Consider the following 7,271-nt stretch of genomic DNA (forward strand, 5'->3'; position numbering starts at 1 on the left):
GATTATGCTGATACCCTTAAATAAGAGAATTCACGTGGAGTTTCAATCAGGCGGCATCTGGTCAACCAGAGTATCGCAAGACTCAGCAAATATTTATGTTAAAAAACAAGGGGATTATCAGCTTTTTTCTCGTTTGCCAATATACTGAGAAAAAAAAAATCTTATTTTTGTTTTACTTTACAGTTCCTTAAAAGGCATTGAGTATTTTTTCATATAGTTATGGGCATTTTAATTATCTCGTTTGAATTGCCTATTCTAATCCTTTGTTTTTCTACAGTTATGTCTTCTTATTAAGGACATTAGTTCTGTGTTATATGTTTTTGGAAAGTTTTTCCCATAGCCTATTGCTGATATGAATGTTTACACTTTGATGTCCAGAGAGAATGTAGTTTCTTCATTTTGTCCCTTGTCCATCATCTTCATGAGGCCTACCTGCTAAAGAGAAGAGAAAAATAACTAAATGTCAAGCCAATTTACACCTTAACCTGATTAAACAATTTAAACAGGCCCTTTAGGTAATGCTCATTTTTAGGGGATAATTGTTTAGTCAATCTTGTGTGCATCCCACCACCACTATATCCACTTTCACTGCTACTTCTCCCAAGATCAGATTTGGTAGATGAAAGAGGTGGGCTAACGTGAACTCAGGAGACAGAGTGAAGGAGGGCTCAGGAATGTGCACAGTGCTCCAGATTCTCACTAGCGCCATCTGCAAAACAGCTGTCCTGGTGCTCATTGGGTGATCTTTGGCTCCATCCAAGCCACATGTATTCAGTAAGCATCTACCACTGGCATTCTGCAGCTGGTGACACCAAAGTCTATTTCTTCTCAGCTTGGTAAGAACCCTAGCAGCCTCCCCACTCCCTTGGCTTCCTCTGGTCTTTGCTGAATTGCTGACTCCACTGAGCATCTGCCACATATTTCCTCCTGCCCTCTTTATAAATTTTCTTTATAAATTACCCAGCCTCAAGTGTTCCTTTATAGCAACACAAAACAAAGACAAACATACATATATATATATATACACATAAGGAATACATGCATACAAATATATATGGCCCTCTGGCCTAGGTGACCAACAGTTAATTGTTTGGTGCAGGGCCAACCCACTCACTTTATAGCAGGCTCTGATGGCTCTTGGTGTATCCACTTGGAGAAGCACAGGAATTCAGAAATACAATGATCCTCTACCCAATCTGTCCCTCTCCTAACCTTGCTGGACACCACCGTGTTAGCACACAACCCGGGCACAGCCATGTCCTCCACAACCCATGTAGAAGTAAAGCAAGAGCTCTTCTGCCCTGGTTCTCCTCAGTTGATCTGACATGACTTCCTCTCTTAGGACATATGTCCAATGATTTACTCTCCTACTCTGTTGCCCAGTTCTTCTTCCCACAGTCCCCCAGGACCAGAAAGGGTGAATTTTCCCTGGCTCTCCTTCTTTCTGGCTGGGACTTCTCTAAGGTAAAACGCTATCATCTGTCTCTGATTCCTGTCCCTTGGTATGCTTGTTTCTTGTGGCAGAATCCTATCCTGAATGTCAGGTGCTGATTATTAATGCTCTCTTGGCAGAAACAATATGCTTCTACTATTTTCTTTGACTTCTTACCATTTTCTATGTTTAGCTCTTTGAAGCCATATGAACTTTTGTATATTGTGTGAATCAAGGATATAACTTTCTATTTTTCTCCATGGATAGCTACTTGACACTATACCGTTTACTGAATCCAAACTCCCCTGATTTTTATCACAGATGAAATTTCCATTAATGCATTGATCTGTTTCTACATTTGTTTCTGTAACCCTGCAATATCATGGTAAGTAATCGTAGGGAATGTTCTGAGACATTTTTCCTAAGTTGGGTTTTGTCCTTTGCCTGCTATATTCCTTTTCACCATATATATTTGTATAGACATATTCCTATATTTGTATATATATGTGTGTGTATACATCTATATGTATGTATGTGTATGTATGTCTTTGTTTTGTGTTGCTATAAAGGAATACTTGAGGCTGGGTAATTTATAAAGAAAAGAGGTTTATTTGAGTCAGTTCTGTATGCTATACAAGAAGCGTGTCTCTGGCATCTGCATCTGGTGAGGACCTCAGGCTGCATCCATTCATGGAGGAAAGCAAAGGGGAGTCAATGTGTGCAGAGATCACATCGCAAGAGAAGAAGCAGAGAGATGGGGAGAGGTGCCATGCTCTCTTTAACAACCATCTCTTGTGGGAACCAATATTGTAAGAACTTACTCAATCATCCCCCTGCTGCCAGAGAAAGCATTAACCTGTTCATGAGCGGTCCACCCCCATGACCCAATGACCCAAACACCTACCATTAGGTCCCACCTCCAACATTGGGGATCTAATTTCAACATGAGATTTGGAAGGGAAAAACATCCAAACTATAGTAATGTATACACGTATACATATAAGTGTGTGTCTATATCAGTCTTGCAAAATTTCCATATAGTTTCTTTCATTTTGCTAATGGTTGGAAGCTCTGCTAGATAATTCCATTTATTCTTACATAATACATGTGATTTATTTATCTTCTTTTCACCATATTTAATAGTATTTTGCTTCCCTGAATCTATATATTGACAGCTGACTCTCATTTTCTATCATCTAAAGAATGATATTTGGGGTAGGAAGGACAATTGCTCTCACCTGAGATTTTGTATAGTTGTTACAGTATCTGGGTTCCACCTCCTCTTCTGGGATGTGGGTGACTGTCCTATTACAAGACTCTTTCACCTGCAGAGTGGGAAGGCGTGAAACAGCCTATTCCCATTGGCTTCACTTTAAAGTGAGTGGGTGAGAGCCTGAGGTACCCTGAATGCCAGAATGAGAAGGACTTTATCAGGAATACCAAGTTCACACTAGCTGCTCCAGTTTATCCCTGTTGATTTGTTCTATTACTTAAGGAAAAATCCTTTCAGTCAACTCTTGACCAAGGAATGAATACCCAGTTGCTGTTGAGGTTGATGAAGGAGAAGGGGTAGGTATGTGGAGCCACATAGTCTGCATCTGAATCTTCAATCAATCCCCTTGATCTCCACCCCACCTGTCAACTCAGACTTTTGAATCTGGAAGTTCTATGTAGTCTGCTGGGTAGATCAACTGCCTCTTGTATTTATTTTAGTGTTAATTTCCTTGACTCATCTTTATTATTAAATATTTGCTTTCTGGGTGTGCCCTGCTTTGTTGTGGGCTTACACTTTTTAAAAAATTTGTTTATCATCATTTTACTGGGAGTCTCAGGAGGAAGAGTAGATAAATGTTTGTGCTTAATTCACCACCTGAATTGAAAGTATTTCCCTCTGGTTTACACATTTGATAATTCTTCAGAACTGTGGGTCTGTTCACGGTGTTCTTTTGGTTTCTGGCATTTGATGGGGATATCTATAGACATTGTAGATATAGATACAGATAAACCACTTTCCCCTGTGACTTCATAGGATGAACCCAAGGGGAGACTCATGTATGTTCAATCTGTGTCTTTTCTTTCTTTCTTTCTTTCTTTTTGAGATGATCCTATTTTAGGATAAAATAAATCAGGGTAAAATATTTAAAAGCAGTCTTTCTAATTCCCATATTTTATGAAAGACACAGAGCAAGTGTGTGGATGCTTGTTTGTGAGGTGATGTGCAGCCGCTGGTGAGGGGCAGGGCAGACCCCTTGCCCTTGCCTGGGCTCCAGGTCCACCGTAGAGGGGTAGGAGCTCGAGCTCTGGGGCCAGACTGTAAGAATCTTGATCTGCTTCTTATTGTCTGGTCTTAGACAAGTCACTTAACTTCACTAAGCCTAAGCCTTAATTTCTTCGTTTGTGAAATGGGAGTAATAACAGTAACTGCCATTAAATTCTCACTCCACTCTTTACACAAGAATTTATTCTAAACGGACAAAGCTGAATGTTTACCCAAAACAACTACAAAACCAGCAAAGTAACTACAGGTGAACATTTTAAATTCTTGAGAAAAGAAGGACTAAACTAAGAGTTTCAGTTATTTAATCAAAGCAAAAACTTCATGGCTCAAAACAACCATCATATTTGTAACCATGATTCTGCAACTGTACTGGCCTCTGCTGGGAAGCACTTTGCTGGTTTTGCTGGCAGACACTCAACTCAGGTGTGGAAATCTCAATGGTTTCATTCATATGTCTGGTGCCTCCACGAGGAGGGCTGGAAAAGCTGTGAGCTAGTCAGATATGCCCCTTTTTCTCTAATAGCATGGAGTTTCGACATGTCTGGACCTCTTTAGATGTTGGCTCAAGGCTCGGTGATAGAGCGTTCCAAGAGGAAACGTTTCAGGTGTAAGTTTCAGTGTGTAACTTTCAATGTGTAAGTGCTTATCAAGCTTTTTCCTTGCATCATGCTTTGCTAATTTCTCTTTGGCCAAAGAAAGCTTCATGGCCAAGTTGCAGTGGGAGGGGACCACACAAGGGCATGGATGCTTGGAGGCATGATTCAATGGGAAACATGAATGTAACATTCTACTACACTAAAGCAAGAAATGAAATAGAAAACCATTTTAAAAAAACGTGTATTTGACCACATGCATTTAAAATTTGTCTTTGGAAAACATCATTATTTAAATTGAATGAAGGAAATATATACATCTTTCATATGCAAAAAGTTTAAATTACAAAATTAATAAAATTACAAATTAATAAGAAAGCATTCTGTCAGAAAATGGGCAAAAGGCAAGAACAATTTCCAAAAAATGAAAAATGAATGACCAATAAGCATATAAAAAAAATTTCAACCTAACTAGTAATCAAAGAAATGTACATTTAAAATAATTATATTATTCCATTCCCACTTTTCGTTGGCAAAGATAATGTGGTAGATTGTATTTTTTTCCCAATTATTCACTGCCCTTTCCTTTTCAAGGATTATAACTCTCTGCCTCACTGAAATCAACCTTTGCAGTGTGACTTTCTCTGACCAGTGAAACATAAGCAAGTGTGACACGTGTCATTTCTGAGCAGAGACTGTAAGAGTCATTCTGGAGTTTCATTATCCCTCTGCTTCCTTTGGCATCAGACTGAGACGGGGCTGCTCCTTTAGTCTGAGCCCTGAGATCAATGGCACATGGAGAAGAGCTTAAATCAATCTGCAGTTAACATAGGTGAAAAGGAAAAAAAATGTTGGTTGTAAACCACTGCCATTTGCCGGTCATTAGTTGCTACAGCATAATCTCACAAACACTGACTGACACAAACGACAGCATTGGCAAGTTCATGAGGAAATGAGTATTCTTGTGACTGTTGGATGGATAAAATTGGTCTCACCTTTCCGGAGGGCAATTTTTCAAGTGTATCACAGTTATAGTAATTGTAACTTTTGACTCAGTAATACATCTCCTGGAAATTTATTCTAAGACCATACACATAGAAGTACACAAGATATATGCAAAAAGATTTTCACTGCAGCCTTAGTTATTGTGAAAAATAACCTAAATTATTTCTTCAGTATATACCTTATTTGCCTTCACAGGTTTTCTTAGTTGTCTCATTGGCCCTGGTTCACTTTGTTTTACCTAAGCACTTACTATGGCTGACCTGCTAGGTGTAGACCTATAAAAATCTACCTCCTGGGGCCATCAGCTATGCATTTACAGTCTCTGGTCCTGTCACTTCCAAATTTAGACAGAGAATCTCATTTCAGGACATGGGATGTGGTTTGGCAAGTGACTCCCAAAGATGCTGAGTAATGTGAGGGAGTAAACTTCCTCATGAGACAAAATTTGACCAGTGGAAGAAAGAAGTCAAAAGGAGGCAGCAGATAAATTCCTTCCCCTTCTTTCCTTTAAAAGACTGTTCCAAGATAGGATTTCTCCATACGGCCTTTCTGAGCACATAGTGCCTGAGCCAGGAAGTGCCCCTGCTAAGGAACAGACCTTGCCTCTGAGAGTATCATCAGGAAGCAAAACACATTGCATGGTGTTGCTCCTTCTGTGTCACTATTTCCTGTATATTTTCCTCCACTCTTGCTGCCCTAGAATTGTATGTCCCAATTAAAATCTGGGCTTATACAAGTTGGTTTTGAAAGTTGGTTGTAAAAATCAATTATGCCAACAGCAGCAATTTAAAATGGAGATGTATACCTATATTCACTAACAGGAAAGAGGTAAGGTACACTTGATTGCTTCTAGATGGTAAGAGTTTGAATAGTTTTCATTCATCTTTTGGTCAGTATGTATTTATTGTTGCACATTCTCCAATGAATATGTATTCCAATTATAAACAGAATAGTTTTTTAAGAGCACAGACAATTCTTACACTGAAATGTTCCCAAAGTTTTGACACTATGTAATTTATTCTAATGAATAAATTTTAATGAATAAATATTATATCAATGCTGTGTCGACATGGAAGTAATTTTTACATGTGTAAATAGAGCCATACTTAGTATGAAAAGTACACAAACCATTTTTGAGGCAACTTTTATCAAATTAATTTCTTTTATATTAGACTGTCTACTGACAAACGGCTTTACTCAGCTTCCAGTTTCAGAAACAACATTTAATAATTGCTTATTCACAAAGAACAGCAGTCCCTTTATTCACTCAAAAATTTTTGGCTTACAGCCTTGTAGGCAGAGTTCACTGCACTATTTATAACCGTCCACACAAACTGGTCATAAAAGGGTGGTATTTGGGGTTAGGTCATTCAGTTCCCTGCAGAATTCAGTAATAAACCTAGTAGCTACACTTAGAAATGCTACTTTATTGTTTATATGTAGAGTTTTTTCTATTTAAGGTACCATAGTTTATTTAAATCAGCAACTTATATTTGAGTAAAGCTTTTTTTTTTCTGTTTCCAGCAGGTAGTTTACTTAATATTCATGTGCAATATGAAATAGAAAGATTGCTGTTCTTGGAATAAAAATCCATTAGAATCAATTTTCCCTAGTTGCTGATATATATGGAGTTTCTGTGCCTGGTCAAGTCCTTGAAAACAAATGCAGAAACAAACTTTTAAATCCTTTATAAACCCCTGGCATGGGAGAATGATAATATATAATTACCTCATTTGTTAAACAGCTCTATCAGTTCCTCAAAGGTTTATTTAAATATTGTTCTTTCATGAAAGGATGTTTTAAAACAAAATAGGGGAAAGTGGGGAAATGGAAATGCTCAGTAAACAGGTTTATTAAGGGAAATTAAAAATCTTCGTGGTTTCATATATTCTACTGTGGACTACGAATGATGGACTTCGGTCTCGAGGTTGAATTTTTTTTTTTTTTTTTTTTTTTTTTTTTT

The 7,271-nt window shown here is 38.0% G+C and overlaps 1 long non-coding RNA gene across 1 annotated transcript in view; it reads right to left on the bottom strand.

The window, feature by feature from the left end:
• Positions 1 to 345: 345 nt before the first annotated feature.
• Positions 346 to 7,271, bottom strand: part of LOC108530091 (uncharacterized) — a 20,721-nt gene continuing 13,795 nt past the window's right edge. The window contains exon 3 of the long non-coding RNA XR_001885754.1: positions 346 to 435. This is a non-coding gene — a long non-coding RNA (uncharacterized LOC108530091). The remainder of the gene's footprint in view (positions 436 to 7,271) is intronic.

Source organism: Rhinopithecus bieti, unplaced genomic scaffold (assembly GCF_001698545.2).
Source record: "Rhinopithecus bieti isolate Rb0 unplaced genomic scaffold, ASM169854v2 scaffold_1304, whole genome shotgun sequence".
NCBI classification, from domain to species: Eukaryota; Metazoa; Chordata; class Mammalia; order Primates; family Cercopithecidae; genus Rhinopithecus; species Rhinopithecus bieti.